This window comes from Aquarana catesbeiana, linkage group LG01, assembly GCF_042186555.1.
Source record: "Aquarana catesbeiana isolate 2022-GZ linkage group LG01, ASM4218655v1, whole genome shotgun sequence".
In the NCBI taxonomy this organism is placed as follows: Eukaryota; Metazoa; Chordata; class Amphibia; order Anura; family Ranidae; genus Aquarana; species Aquarana catesbeiana.
In genome coordinates, this window is record NC_133324.1 from 19,352,759 (window position 1) to 19,369,497 (window position 16,739).

At 45.7% G+C, this 16,739-nt stretch overlaps 1 pseudogene; it reads right to left on the reverse strand.

Moving 5' to 3' along the window:
• The window catches only part of LOC141131083 (uncharacterized), a 47,198-nt pseudogene that overhangs the window by 17,110 nt on the left and 13,349 nt on the right, over nt 1-16,739 (reverse strand).

The window sequence follows — 16,739 nt, forward strand, 5'->3', positions numbered from 1 at the left end:
CTCAGTTATGGAACCACTCCCTGAGACAATGGGCCAACCAGGGGGATTTTTTAATTTTTTGTGTATTTTTGGGAGACAATATAGGGTAGGGATGCGAGGAAAAGGGGTTCTAATATACTCCAATGTATCTTTATCAATGGCCCCATTGCAAAATGCTCAATCAATCAAATCGTACAAAGCGTCATTGAATTTATCGATGACGCTTTTAGATTTTGGTTTATACCAGGATTTGTTAATAACTTTCTGGCACATTGCTGTATATTGTTCAGTGGTCATAATAACAATATTTCCACCCTTGTTGGATGGTTTAATTGTTAGAGAATATTATTTTTTTAAGGAGTCTAAAGCAGCGTGTTCATCCTTCGTAAGATTGCTACAAGATACATGCAATTTTTATTTTACAAATCTCAGCTATAACTGAGGCTATAAAAGCCGTTAAATTGGGATTACTGGCAAACAAGGGAAATTTATCCGACTTTTTTAAAAATTTGTTTTGCATACTTGAAATAGGTGGAGGTTCTTTTGAAATGTGTTCTTCTGAAATGTGTTCTTCCAACAGGGCCTCAATGTCTGTTGCGTCAAAGAGGTCATTGTGATCCTGTTCTTCAAGGAGAGTCAGAAGATCATTTAAAGCTTCATCCAATCTCTGAGTCTCCTTTTTGTACAGTGTTTGTTTCTTTAGAAAAAATACTTTTATAATAAAGTTTTCGTGCGAAGAGGTGCAAATCCTTTATTATTTCAAAAGTGTTTATACGCCAGCGTCTGGGCAAAAACTTAGGCCTTTGTGTAAGAGATTTGTTTTAGCTTGACTAAGTGAATGTTTAGAAAGCTTAATGATATTTTGTGTTTTTAGAATTGGAGGAGATTCCTGATGTGGAGATGAATGCTGAGGGTAAGTGTCTGGAAGATTCTCCTCCATATGGTGCACTAAAAAATCTTTGTCAGTTTTGGACAGGTGGTTTATGAGGGGCCAAATTTTGTAGAGCCGATCGTATCCAGGTTCACCCAGAGGGGAACAGAGTTCATTGTCATTAAAGTGCATGAACCGCAAGATCTGCTCGTATCATGCCCTGGCCATGGAGGCAGATAATACAGGCATATGGTGAATTGGGCCAGTGGATCAATATGACCGCAACTCACTCTTTTTAGTTATGCCCATGAGGAGGGATAGGCCCAGGAAGGTCTAAAATTTGGAAGTCGTAATAGGTTTACATTCTCTGGCAAGGGTCAAATGGAGATTAGCGGAGATTAATTGACCAGCATACAAATTGCTTTGGTCCACAATAGATCTATAGAGATCTTCTGTGAAAAACAGCAAATTATAATCAAATGACGTAAAATAAACTGTTTTTCCACCTGAATTCCGGGTTGGCCAGTGAATGGGGGAAGTATGGGTGCTGCAGAAGTGGTGGGCTCCTAATTAGGATTGGCAAATGCAGCAGGAAGGGCACTCTGGGCTCAACGGGCCTGTGTTTGTCGTCTTCTTGGTGGCAGCGGAACACTAGTTGTGCTTGCCACCTCACCAGCTTGAACTGCACCACGTCATCAAGTGTTACTGCAGTGCTGGATGTATGTCCAGGATGTACTAGGCCGCTGGTGCTTGCCAGTTCACCAGAAGGATGAGCGGCACTAGTACTGGCTCTCAGCTCCATACAAGAACCCTGCGGTTCTTGCAGCTCAACAGCTGGACAACGGGGTCAGGTACGCCTGACTTTTACAGGGACCACAACTTTGTCAGGGTGCCGCTGCTGTCTACAGGATCATATTCTGAACCTGAATCTGACGGATAAGTGACTTCCTCTTCACTAGGGATGAGCCGAACACCCCCCAGTTCGGTTCGCACCAGAACCCGCGAACGGACCGAAAGTTTGCGCGAACTTTAGAACCCTGTTAAAGTCTATGGGACTCGAACCTTCTAAATCAAAAGTGCTAATTTTAAAGGCTAAAGTGCAAGTTATTGTCCTAAAAAGGGTTTGGTGACCAGGGTCCTGCCCCTGGGGACATGTAGCAATGCAAAAAAAAGTTTTAAAAACGTCCGTTTTTTCGGGAGCAGTGATTTTAATGATGCTTAAAGTGAAAAAAAAGTGAAATATTCCTTTAACCACTTGCTTACTAGACACTTAAACCCCCCTCCTGTCCAGACCAATTTTCAGCTTTTAGCGCTGTCGCACTTTGACAATTGCGCGGTCATACAACACTGTACCCAAATGAAATTTTTATCATTTTTTTTCCCCACAAATAGAGCTTTCTTTTGGTGGTATCACCTCTGCGGTTTTTAGTTTTTGTTATAAAATTTTGCAAACAGGTAGTTTTTTTCTCCTTCATTGATGTACACTGATGAGGCGGCACTGGGCACCGATAGGTGGCACTGATTTGCACTGATGGGTGGCAGTGATGGGCACTGATGGCAGCACTGCTAGGTGACACTGGCACCACCGGTGGGCATTGACAAGTGGTACTTGTGGGCATAAGTGTCACTGCTAGGCACTGTGGGCACTGGCAGGTGGCAATGTCAGGTGGCACTGTCAGGCACAGATGAGGCATATGTGCCTCCTTCCACTTCGGGACCGATGTCCCTTTAACATGAGCCGGTGATCGGCTTTTTTTTCGCCTCACGCTATCAGCGTGAGGAAAAAAAAGGATCACCAAGCTTTTGTTTACATCATGTAATCAGCTGTCATTGGCTGACAGCTGATCACATGGTAAGGGGCCGGGATCGGCCCCTTACACGGATCTGTGATCATCCGAGTCTCTGTGACTCGGTGATCACAGCGCGCGCACCGCGCACAGGGGAGGACGTCCCAATGACGGCCTCCCGGAAATTGAGGTCTGCGCTGTGGAGGTGTCTATAGTATGCCTGTAAAGTGGCGTGTGTTTCCCGTCCCGGCACAAAATGACATTTCTAAAGGAATAAAAGTCATTTAAAACTGCGGCTTTAATGTAATGTCGGGTCCCGGCAATATGGATGAAAATCAGTGAGACAAACAGCATGGGTACCCCCCAGTCCATTACCAGGCCCTTTGGGTCTTGTATGGATATTAAGGGGAACCCTGCACCCAAATTAAAAAAAAGGAAAGGCGTGGGGCCCCCAGGCCCTATATACTCTGAACAGCAGTATACAGGCGGTGCAAACAAGACAAGGACTGTAGGTTTGTTGTTAAGTAGAATCTGTTTGTAATTTTGAACTGGTACATTTTTAAAGTGTAGCTCCAGCCAAAAAATCTATTTTTAAACTTTTTGGAAAACATAGGGAAGGGTTATCACCCCTGTGACATTTGTTTTGCTGTCTGTGCTCCTCTTTAGAAGATTTCACCTCACTTTCTGTCCCAATGACAAATGTTTTTTGAAAATTTGGGGGTTTTAGTGAAACAAGGATTGGTGATAAAGCATCAGTGGAAAGGAGACGCGTTTTTCCCATATTAACGCTTACAGGAGAGAATTTCCCTTCCTAGGGGTAGATTTCATCTCACTTCCTGTTGTCTCTTTCCGTTTGCAAGTAGGAGTCATTTGTAAGTTGTAAGATGTTTGAAAGTAGGGGCCTGCCCTGTATACTAGGGCTGCTGAAATTAATCGCAGCATCGATGCATCGCGATTCGGGTGTCCCCGATGTGGCATCGATGCATGCGACCCGAAAAATCGATGTCTGGCCCCGCCCCCTCCCAGGAGAGTGCTCCGTGCATAAAGCTGTTTTTGGTGTGTGTATATTCCAGTCATGTGATTCTCAGCCACGCCTCCCTCCTCTCAGTCTCTCCTGGTGTCAGCTCCGTCCACTGACTGGAGCTATCAGGTCAGAAGAGAGGCGGGCGGGGCTGACATCAGGAGAGGAGGGAGGCGCTGCTGAGAGTCACATGACCGGAATATACACACACTAATAACAACTTTATGCACGGAGCGCTCTCCCGGGAGAATTCACTGCTGACCTGAGATGTGACAACCGGCGGAACACTGGCTGCACGAATGGAGATCGGGGGGGGATGGTGAGCAGGCAGATCGCCCTGCTCATTACAGGCTGCCACCAGCAGAGCAGCATATAAGTACAGAGGGGGAGGGGGAGGGGGGGGGGCGCTGTGACACAAGTCCATATCATAGAATTGTCTTCTATGTGCCTTCATCACACCACAACTCTGCATTATTGTCCACAGTCTGTGACCATCTCCTGTGCCATGTCCCAGTGTCTGACCATCTCCTGTGCCATGTCCCAGTGTCTGACCATCTCCTGTGCCATGTCCCAGTGTCTGACCATCTCCTGTGCCATGTCCCAGTGTCTGACCATCTCCTGTGCCATGTCCCAGTGTCTGACCATCTCCTGTGCCATGTCCCAGTGTCTGACCGTCTCCTGTGCCATTTCCCAGTGTCTGACCGTCTCCTGTGCCATGTCCCAGTGTCTGACCGTCTCCTGTGCCATGTCCCAGTGTCTGACCGTCTCCTGTGCCATGTCCCAGTGTCTGACCGTCTCCTGTGCCATGTCCCAGTGTCTGACCGTCTCCTGTGCCATGTCCCAGTGTCTGACCGTCTCCTGTGCCATGTCCCAGTGTCTGACCGTCTCCTGTGCCATGTCCCAGTGTCTGACCGTCTCCTGTGCCATGTCCCAGTGTCTGACCGTCTCCTGTGCCATGTCCCAGTGTCTGACCGTCTCCTGTGCCATGTCCCAGTGTCTGACCGTCTCCTGTGCCATGTCCCAGTGTCTGACCGTCTCCTGTGCCATGTCCCAGTGTCTGACCGTCTCCTGTGCCATGTCCCAGTGTCTGACCGTCTCCTGTGCCATGTCCCAGTGTCTGACCGTCTCCTGTGCCATGTCCCAGTGTCTGACCGTCTCCTGTGCCATGTCCCAGTGTCTGACCGTCTCCTGTGCCATGTCCCAGTGTCTGACCGTCTCCTGTGCCATGTCCCAGTGTCTGACCGTCTCCTGTGCCATGTCCCAGTGTCTGACCGTCTCCTGTGCCATGTCCCAGTGTCTGACCGTCTCCTGTGCCATGTCCCAGTGTCTGACCGTCTCCTGTGCCATGTCCCAGTGTCTGACCGTCTCCTGTGCCATGTCCCAGTGTCTGACCGTCTCCTGTGCCATGTCCCAGTGTCTGACCGTCTCCTGTGCCATGTCCCAGTGTCTGACCGTCTCCTGTGCCATGTCCCAGTGTCTGACCGTCTCCTGTGCCATGTCCCAGTGTCTGACCGTCTCCTGTGCCATGTCCCAGTGTCTGACCGTCTCCTGTGCCATGTCCCAGTGTCTGACCGTCTCCTGTGCCATGTCCCAGTGTCTGACCGTCTCCTGTGCCATGTCCCAGTGTCTGACCGTCTCCTGTGCCATGTCCCAGTGTCTGACCGTCTCCTGTGCCATGTCCCAGTGTCTGACCGTCTCCTGTGCCATGTCCCAGTGTCTGACCGTCTCCTGTGCCATGTCCCAGTGTCTGACCGTCTCCTGTGCCATGTCCCAGTGTCTGACCGTCTCCTGTGCCATGTCCCAGTGTCTGACCGTCTCCTGTGCCATGTCCCAGTGTCTGACCGTCTCCTGTGCCATGTCCCAGTGTCTGACCGTCTCCTGTGCCATGTCCCAGTGTCTGACCGTCTCCTGTGCCATGTCCCAGTGTCTGACCGTCTCCTGTGCCATGTCCCAGTGTCTGACCGTCTCCTGTGCCATGTCCCAGTGTCTGACCGTCTCCTGTGCCATGTCCCAGTGTCTGACCGTCTCCTGTGCCATGTCCCAGTGTCTGACCGTCTCCTGTGCCATGTCCCAGTGTCTGACCGTCTCCTGTGCCATGTCCCAGTGTCTGACCGTCTCCTGTGCCATGTCCCATTGACCATCTCCTGTAGCACGTCTGTCTGCAGTCTCTGTCCTTTAGTATTTTGGAAGAGAGCCTGGAGCTCCTCTGCTGTCTCTTTTTTTCTTAAGAACAGATGGAATAAAAAAAATGGAGTTCTCCTGACTACTTTAAATTTTTTTGATGAAAACCATGAGCACCTGCGGACTTGCGCTGTAATCGTGATGCATCGTGGAATCGAATCGTTGACTTGATAATCGTAATCGAATCGTGAGGCCAGTGAAGATGCGCACCCCTACTGTATACTCTGCAGAAATTGGGGGCCTTAGGTGTTGGTGTTGCCACAACACTGTAAGCCCTCACAGTTACTCTTGGTGTATAGAAAGTAAAAACCGCGCTACAAAGTTTATGAAAGTGTATAGTCCTATACAGAAAAAAGTCCAACAATCATAGATCATGAATGGGTGACATGAAATTCTTCAAAATTCAAATCTTGTAGGTGAATAATCAGGTGAACACATCTAGAAGGTAAAGCGCTTACCAGAAGTAAGCCAAAATAGGCGAGTGGCTTGAAACCCAGCCAGGGCCTTTGGAAAACGATCACAATGGAATAGGAAGGTCACACTCGAGCCGTAAGTGCAGATCCGTCAAGGATTATCCAAAAATATATGACAAAAAAACATAGCATAATACTGATAGCAAAACCAATGCAAAGGAAAGAAAAAAGTGCGACACACCACAGAGCAAAAATCATATATAGTCATAAACCACATCCAGTGTCTCAAACACAACTAGGATCAATAAGTGAGTCCCATGCAATCATGCAATAAGTGAAAATCCCTAAATAAATTATATTGAACCTTCCAAATAGTCTGCTTACCAGATACTTAAAGGCTAGTGAGCATATAACCATCACCAAGATGAACGGTATACAAGAGAATCCCTCTGGGTGCAACAAGCCACTTGTAGAATCTGCTTACCAGATGTCAGACTAAAATATGCAGATTCATACAGCTGAAATCCAAACACCATAAGGAGAGACACAGGGTATGAAGTTCCAGCGAGCCTAGTGAAAATCCTGCTTACCAGATGTGAGTAGGCAGACTGACACGCACACAGACCGAAGTCCCGGCAGGAACAGCATGGATACGTCCTGGAAATCCTGACCCGAACTCAGCAGTGCAAAAATGTATGAAAAAAATGGCCAATAGTGTGATACTGTATGTAACCAGGGTTTTATTAAATAGAATAACAATAGGTGAAAAGATAAAATGCGATGCCGGCCGGCACTAAAAGTAAAGCTCCCGTCCTCAACAGGGCGACGTGGTGACGTCAGCACGTCCCTCCCAGACGCGTTTCGTCATACGTTGACGTTCTCAATGCGTGCTAAGCCACCACTATTTATGCGCACTCCAAGCCTCGCTCTGAGTCCCGCTGTGGGAATCTCAGAGCGCCATCTTGGATGAGGGCATCAGCAGTATATATCTAAGGGAAAATAAGGAAAGGAGCCAAATAGTGTAAGATAAAACACCAGACTCGCATTCCTACAATCCTAGAAGACAGTCACAAAACATCAAGTGACCTGCACATCAAAAATTATTAAAAAATAGGCATACAAAACATTACCATTACATATTTAACACTGTAATAGGAGGACCTCATTCAATATCGGTCTACACATGTTCAGGCTCCCCATTAATGTTGGGCATGAACATTAACTAATATATTGAATAGAACCAATACATATTTAAAAGAAAAGCAATGTAAGAAATTAAAAGCTAAAAATGGAAATAAAAATAAAAAGTACCACTATAGATTAGATATAATGTCAGATATATCAAAGAGGGATACCTCTACATAATAGACATAATTAGAAATAAGAATGAAAATTTAATTATTTCCTCAATGAGAGAGCTGTTAGGCCCCCTAGAGGCTGTGGGCAAATCACTGCTCACGTACCCATATTGGGCCAACCATGACAAAAAGGAAAAAAAGAGCAGATACAAATGTGAAAGACAGTGTGTACAAATCCTTATTAACCCACATATGTGCCCAGAAGGTGGCCTCTACATTGAAGAAGTAATCCAAAAGATAATTTATAGGGTGAACCTATATCACAGATTCAGTTAAGAGAATGACCTCACAGGAAACATAAAATTTGATTTCAAAATTATATTACAAAAATGCACCTCAAAAATATGATATGTTCTGTTGCTCTTGGTACATTCATTATGCGCCAAAAATCAGGAATTGTCAATAAAAGCATTGACATCCACCTCTATGTTCAATCCATGGGGCGTGTATCTTTTGATCCTATGGATCCAAGACATCTCCAATTTGGAAACCTCTCGCACCATGGAACTCCCTCGCCAATGAGGTTTATAACGGTCAATCCCTAAAAAAAGGGTGTTAGAGGGATCTCTATCATGTGCTAAACGATAGTGTTTAGAAACAAATGGTTTTAAAGCCTGTAAGAATATTGGTAATGTGCTCATTGAGCCTTACTTGAAGGGGCCGCTTGGTCCGCCCCACATATTGCAAGCCACAAGGGCATTGCAACATGTAGACTACCCCCAAAGTAGAACAGGTGATGAATGGAGTAATGGGATGAGTTTGGCCTGTCCTAGTAGAAACAAAAGACTGGGTCCTCCTATTTGTGCAAGAATTAAAAGAGCACACTCGACATCTTTTACATTTATAGAATCCAGTAAGTTGATCAAAAAAGGTGGTCCAATTCAGTGGGGGATCCAATATATTGGGGGCCAGTCTATTCCTAAACGAAGGAGCCCCTCTAAAAACAATTTGTGGTTTAGGCGGTAAAACTTCCTTCAAAATTCTATCATTGGTAACTATATGCCAATGCTTGGAAACTAATTGTCTTACTTCCTTGTGTTGAAGGGAGTAGGTGGTAATAAAGGGTACTCCTAAATTGTGACCAGACCCACTTGACTGTGGTTTATCTCTCAGGAGGAGCTCCCTATCCATCTCCTGCACATCCCTTAAGACAGGCAACAAATTATCACTGGTGTATCCTTTTTCAAGGAACCTCTCTGTAAGAATGTTACTCTGTGATACAAACTTGTCAGGGTCAGAGCAATTCCGACGTACTCTCATGTAGTGGCTTTTAGGTATTGATTTTAGCCAGGGTCTATAATGGCAACTTTCCAATGGTATGTAGGAATTGCGATCACTTTCCTTAAAGAAGGTGGATGTAGATAAAACCCTGCCCTCTATAGCCAAAGTGAGGTCCAAGAAATGTATCTGGGTTTGACTCATCTCAAAATTGAGATGGATACCACGATTGTTTGTGTTGAGAGAGGACAGAAACTGCTGAAGTTCCAGGCCATCACCATCCCATAGGAGGTGGATGTTATCTATATACCTCACCCACAGGACAAGATGGGGACTCCGGTGGGCATAGATGACATCCTCCTCCCACTTGGCCATAAAAAGATTGGCCAAGCTGGGGGCATATTTGGCCCCCATAGCAACACCCCGACTTTGGCGATAAAACTGGTTAGAAAAACAAAAATAATTGTGAGAAGCAGCAAAAACAAGCAGCTCCATAACAAAAGAAATTTGGCATGTGGGGAGACCCGAATCTCTGATCAAAGCTCCCCTTACTGCATCTAGACCCATATCATGGGGAATTATGATATATAGGGAGGAGACGTCGGCACTCACCATCCACATGCCAGACCTAATCTCAGTATTAGAAAGGAGATTCAACACATGACGAGTGTCTTTGATATATGAAGGCATTTTTTGAACTAAGGGTTGCAGAAAAAAAATCAATGTATCTGCCCACCCGGGATGTGATTGAATCGATGCCACTCACAATAGGGCGTCCCGGGGGGGCAGATAGGGTTCTTGTGAACTTTAGGTAAATAATATAAAATTAGAATCCTAGGGGCCTTGGGGAAATAGGCTCTCTTTCTTCTTTAAAATCCCTAATGCGGAACCCTTAGAAATGATCTTACATAGTTCCCTTAGATACCCATTCTTGGGGTCGGAGGGGAGGGGAGTATAGGTATCCGTATCGCTAAGGATCCTGGTCATTTCTGCCATATAGTCCCCACGATCAAGTACCACTATCCCTCCCCCCTTATCCGCTGGGCGGGTAATCAAATCTTTGTTTTTGCACAGAGTTTAAACCTTCTTGTATGACTTTTGAATTCTTGGCTTTCTTTATTTCCAACCTTTCAAGGTCCCTTAAAACAACATCTCTAAATACTTTTAGTGTTGGGAGCAAGTGTTCCAGGGGGATTAAAGAGAGATGCATTGGCCAATCCTGAGTGTACAAATTGATCAGTGGATTGGGAATTCCTAGTGATGGGATTGCCGATCATGTATCTTTTAATATTAAGTTTGCGGACAAACTTGTGGACATCCATATAGGTTTGGAATCTATTTAAGCCCCTGGGAGGGGCAAACTTGAGACCTTTATCTAAGACTATTTTTTCTGACGGTGTTAACTGTTTGGTACTCAAGTTAAAAATGCCCTGCCCTATTACGTCCTGGCTTTTTTTTGCTCGCTGGCGCCTCCCCCCTCTAGTTCCTCGCTTCTTTCTACTGGTCTTTTCAGACCTTGACCCGGCTTGGAAAAACCCCAAGTCCCTGGTCCTCTGGGGGGCGGGGCGATATGATTGGGCTTAGGTCCTGAGAGGGATAAACCATAGAAGAATCCTGGACATCCTGTTGCCGTCCATAAGTTTCAAATGGGTCAAAACCCTCATCACAGGGATTCATATCCCTCATAGGAAAAAATCTATTTTGTGTAGGGAAATTATATTCCCAACTAGCATTATAAGAGTCTTAGTAAGTTGGCTTCTGAAAAGGATCATAATTCTGACTAGGTCTCCACCAGTCTGGATAATTGGCATTATAGCCCCGACCCCTATTGGAATCTGGATGGCCCCGCCCTCTTCCATTCACATGATGACCTCCTCTCCACGGGGGTGGCGGTATAAACCTTGACCCACCTCCCCTTTGGGGATGATTGGATCTAGGGGGCCCTGGATTATAGGGGTAGTGAGGGGGAATGTTATTGAGTTGATTAGGCCCTGTTGGTCTTTGAGGGGATTGGTATCTCTGGGGGCCCAAATTTTTCTGAGTTTTATTAAGGGGACCTTTTTTAGTATTTTTAGAAGGCTCAGGTTGTCTCGTGGGACCACCTGAATTGTCCCCATAACCTTGTACTGATACCTCTATTTCAATGTGGGTCTGACCAGCTGAATCCTCAAGCATTCTCTTCTGCCAGTCAAACACTACATTGTTGCAATAGTAATTTAAATCTCAATTGTATTTTTTCTTTTTCTTAAACTTTTGGTCCCTCTCCTCTTTTTCAAGGACTTTTAACAGACTCTGTGATCTCTCTCTGTACTCATCACTGTCTTTATTGGCACCGAGTTTATCTTTAATGATTTTAATCTCGGTGTCAATTTTAGTCAACCACGTCGCCCTGTTGAGGACGGGAGCTTTGCTTTTAGTGCCAGCCGGCATCGCATTTTATCTTTTCACCTATTGTAAGTGTTATTCTATTTAATAAAACCCTGGTTACTTACATACAGTATCACACTATTGGCCATTTTTTTTCATACATTTTTGCACTGCTGAGTTCGGGTCAGGATTTCCAGGACGTATCCATGCTGTTCCTGCCGGGACTTCGGTCTGTGTGCGTGTCAGTCTGCCTACTCACATCTGACATCTGGTAAGCAGGATTTTCACTAGGCTCGCTGGTAAGCAGATTCTACAAGTGGCTTGTTGCACCCAGAGGGATTCTCTTGTATACCGTTCATCTTGGTGATGGTTATATGCTCACTAGCCTTTAAGTATCTGGTAAGCAGACTATTTGGAAGGTTCAATATAATTTATTTAGGGATTTTCACTTATTGTATGATTGCATGGGACTCACTTATTGATCCTAGTTGTGTTTGAGACACTGGATGTGGTTTATGACTATATATGATTTTTGCTCTGTGGTGTGCTGCACTTTTTTCTTTCTTTTGCATTGGTTTTGCTATCAGTATTATGCTATGTTTTTTTTTGTCATATATTTTTGGATAATCCTTGACGGATCTGCACTTACGGCTCGAGTGTGACCTTCCTATTCCATTGGGATCGTTTTCCGAGGGCCCTGGCTGGGTTTCAAGCCACTCGCCTATTTTGGCTTACTTCTGGTAAGCGCTTTACCTTCTAGATGTGTTCACCTGATTATTCACCTGATTATTCACCTACAAGATTTGAATTTTGAAGAATTTCACGTCACCCATTCATGATCTATGATTGTTGGACTTTTTTCTGTATAGGACTATACACTTTGATAACTTTGTAGCGCGGTTTTTACTTTCTATATTCTGTTTTGGTGTGCCTCACTTATAACCGCAGCTTGTATTTTTTATTTTTTATTCCTTTTTTTTTCCCCTAGCGCAGTTTTTTATTTTTATTAGTTACTCTTGGTGGGCACTGGAAATGCTGTGAAATATTAGATCAAGAATTGTAATTACATGCCATTGTTGAACAGTGGTAGAAAAATTGGGCCTTTGGTGGTGTTGCCACAACACTGTAAGCCCTCACAGTTACTCTTGGTGGGCGCAGGTATGGGCCCTGCTGTGAAATATTAGATCAAGAATTGTAATTACATGTCCCTGTTGAACAGGGGCAGAAAAAAGTAAAAAAAATATTGTTACCAAAAAAAAAAATACACGTTCAAACAAAATGCACCTTTCAATGTGCACACAGTTAAATGTTTTTACTACTACAATGTGTGTGGCTTATTATTTCTCAATAACAGTCTGTTATTTTTTTTTGTGTGGTTACAGTGACAAAGGGCCTTATTAACTAAAGGGAAATGCACTTGCCACTACAAGTGCACTAGGAGACAAACAAAACAGAATGCAAACAAGAATCAAAACAAGAGATTGTTGCCAAAATGTTTTAATTTTTTTTTTCAAAAAAACCTTAAAGATCTTGTTGCCTTGCAATGGCCCCCGACCATTAAAATAATTGACATATCTGTCACGCACTTCACGGGCGGTTTGGGGGGCCAAGCCAATACGGCCACTTTCCAGGCCTGTGAGTGGTTCATCAACATCAAGTCCGGCCTCAGGCCCAACAGAAGTTAGATATGTCAAACAGTGACGTCTCAAGAAATTATGCAGAATGGAGCAAGCCATGATCACATAATAGATCTTGAATTCTGCAAGATTTATTGCCGAGAGGAACAAACGGAACTGGCTGGCCAGAATCCCAAAGGCATTCTCCACAACTCTTTTTACTCTGGCCAGCCGGTAATTAAATACCCTCCTCTCAGGGGTGTGTGTCCTTTGGGGGAACGGCCTCATCAAGTGCTCGCCGAGAGCAAATGCTTCATCAGCGATGAAAACTGAGGGGAGTCCATCCACATTCTGGTCATCAGGTGGCAATCCCAGGCTACCAGTCTGGAGATGCTGGCACAGCTCGGTCTGTGCAAAGACTCCTCCGTCATACATCCGGCCGTTCTTCCCCACGTCCGCGAACATAAATTCCAATTGTGCCGAGACCACCGCCATCAAAACTACACTATGGAACCCCTTATAGTTGTAGAAATAAGACCCCGAATGGGGTGGTGGCACAATGCGGACATGCTTCCCATCGATCGCCCCGACACAGTTGGGAAAGTCCCAATGGTCAGCGAACTGGGAGGCCACAGTCTGCCATTCCTGTGTGTTCGAAGGAAACTGGAGTCAAACAAGATAAAAAAATACAAGTACTTTTAAACATGGATATCAGATTACACAAAAACATTATTGAACGACAGCAGTTGAACATTATTAATATGTGTTATTTTTAGAAAAAAAAAAAATAAGGCCCACTTATAAGATTACTCACCCCCTCTGATGGACCATTGATCAATTTGTATGTGGGGGGAGGAGTTCTAATTGGGGCCAAAAACACACCTGACAGTTGCAAAGATTTGAGGGGGTGGGGGAGGGTAAAACAGTACAATGAAGCTGATAATATACATTGTTCAAGGGACTATAGGCTAGAGGTATAAATGGACCCAGGATTGCATGGTGGGGAGGTTATTGAAGGGAAATATGCATGTAGGCCAAAAAATGATTAAGGTAAAAAAAAAAAAACAGGCATGCATGAAGATAAAGGGGACATTCCCAGCATTTTCCAAGCATGGTAATTAGGTAACGAGGACATTTAGACAATACATTAGCAAACATTAAATACATATAATGTAATGTTAAAGGATAAAACTTACCTTCATATACTCCTTCTGCAGGACCTGAATAATAGCAGAACAGGTCTCTGGGATTATGATCCCCAGAGCCTGGGGGGAGGTGCCTGTCGAGAACTTCAAGTCCTGAAGACTTCTCCCAGTCGCCAAGTAACATAAAGTGGCAACTAGCCTCTGCTCCGCAGTGATGGCTTGCCTCATGCAGGTATCCTGCCTACTGATATAGGGGGTTAGCATAGCCAGCAGACATTCAAAAACAGGGTCCGTCATTCTGAGAATTCTTGAAATCCTCAGGATTATTCTCATGGATCTCACAGAGCAAAGGCATGTGCGAGAATTGGTCACGCTGGCGCAACCAATTCTTCATCTATGAACTCCTCCTCGCCCTGTTCATGGACTATATTAACCCCAACACCAAGTCCCCACGCAGCACGAACTCGAGAATGAGTACGTCCATGCAACATGGCTTCAAAACGGTCAGCTGGTCAAACAAACAAACAAACGCACGCTGGTCAAACTTAGAACAAACACACTGAAGAACAGCAAGGCCTATGAAGAGCGACCTGAAAATCAGGAACGAGCAGACCAGAATAGCCCAAGCACAAACCTCACAAGCACAAACTGATCCGCAGAAAACGATCAAAATAAGCTGAAGTGTAAAAAGCGCATATCATCTCTAACCAAACTTCTACTAACACGAGATAACCAGGAGATTAGCAGAAGGAGCCCAAAGGGTGGCGTAGTGGGGCTTGAACTTCCTTTTTCTAGTCCCGTCGTACGTGCTGTACGTCACCGCGTTCAAAACCCTCCGACTTTTGGGGTGATTGTGTGTGTGTGTGTCCAAGTCCGTCCGTTTTTAAGTCCGGCGCACCTAGCGTACAAAGTCCGTCGAAAAGATCGCCGGACCAAGTATGCCGTAAAGTCTGATCATGTGTATGCGGCATTAGGCACTGGTGCTGGTCCCACAGCACTGCAAACCCTCACAGATACTCTAGTTGGAGCGCAGGAATGAGCCCTGCTGCAAATTATTGAATTCAAAATTGTAATTAAACACCCCTGTTAAACAGGGGCTGAAAAATTGGGCCTTAGCCAGTGGTGGCGGTGCCCAGAACCAAAGATGTTCTTACAAGCTATCAGCATGATCATTGAGGAGGAAGAGGATAGTCACTCAGCATCAGCATAGGCAGTCTTGAAGGGATCTGACATTTCCAAAAAAAATATTTGGTTACATCAGCATCAAGTGCTTGGTAGCTGGTGGTGATCCAAGACTGATTCATTTTTTTGAAGGTCACTCGATCGAGTCGGTGGACAGGCGCACCCTGTGATTGATTACAAAGCCTCCAGCAGCACTGAATGTGCATTCCGAAAGAACACTGGATGCAGGACAGGCCAGTAGCTCAATTGCATACTGTGCAAGCTGTGGCCAGTGATCCATCCTCAAGATCCAGTAACCCAGAGGATTTTAGGTGGGAAAGGTGTCAAAGTCTGATCTTGCCCCTAGGTATTCCTGCACCTTGTAAAACAGACGCTGGCGATGGTTGCTGGAACTGATCATACCTTGGGGCTGTGGACTAAAAAATTGTCTGAACGCATCGATCAGACGGCCACCTAATCCACCGCTCATTCTGTGACTGACCGAAGCCTCAGCAACACGTTGTCCAGGAGGACCGGGAAATTGTAACCTCCCAGGCTCTGGGAACGCGCTCCACAAAACTCTCTGAAAGGCCTCCTGAAGGATGTTTCATCCTCTGCTCCCTCTGCGATGGCAAGATAAGGTCCGCAAACTTACCCTTGTAACGTGGATCAAGGAGGGTTGCCAGCCAATAATGATCCCTCCCCTTGATACCACGAATACGAGGATCCTTCTGCAGCCTTTGCAGGATCAGGGAGGCCATGCAGCATAGGTTTGCTGAGGCATTCGGTCCGGAGTCCTCTGAGTCACTAAAGACGACATGATCCGCATCCACCTCCTCCCAGCCACGTACAAGTCCATGTGTTAAATGATCCCTTGAAGACTGCTGCTAATGCTGAGTGCCAGGCTCCACCACCATGCTGACACAATCCTCCTCGTCCTCTTCCTGTGTGATCGGTGGGCACGCAGAAACGCTATTTCGATAAAGGGGGCCTTGAGAGGTAAGGAAGTCCTCCTCTTCCTCCCTCTGTTCTGCCTCAAGTGCCCTGTCCATTATTCCACGCAGCGTGTGCTCTAACAGGTGGACAAGAGGGCCAGTGTCACTGATGCATGCACTGTCACTGTTCACCATCCTCGTGACCTCCTCAAATGTTGACAGGACAGTGCATGCATCCCTGATCATAGCCCACTGATGTGGGGAAAAAAAACAAGCTCCCCTGACCCTGTCCTGGTGCCATAGTCGCATAGGTACTCATTGATGGCCCTCTGCTGCGTGTGCAGCCGCTGCAGCATGGTCAACATTGAGTTCCACCTGGTGGGCATGTCACAGATTAGGCAATTCTTGGGCAGGTTAAATTCCTTTTGGAGCTCAGCCAGCCGAGCACTGGCATTATATGACCGGCGGAAATGCACACAGACTTTCCTGGCCTGCCTCAGGACATCCTGTAAGCCTGGGTACCTGCCCAAGAACCGCTGCACCACCAAGTTAAGGACGTGAGCCAAACCGGGCACATGGCTCTGTGAAACTATCACACCCAAGAAAAATACTGAATCCTTTATCAATTGTGCCTTTTTGGGGTTTAATTTCAGACCTGCATTCTCAATTAGTGTCAGGAGTTCCTCC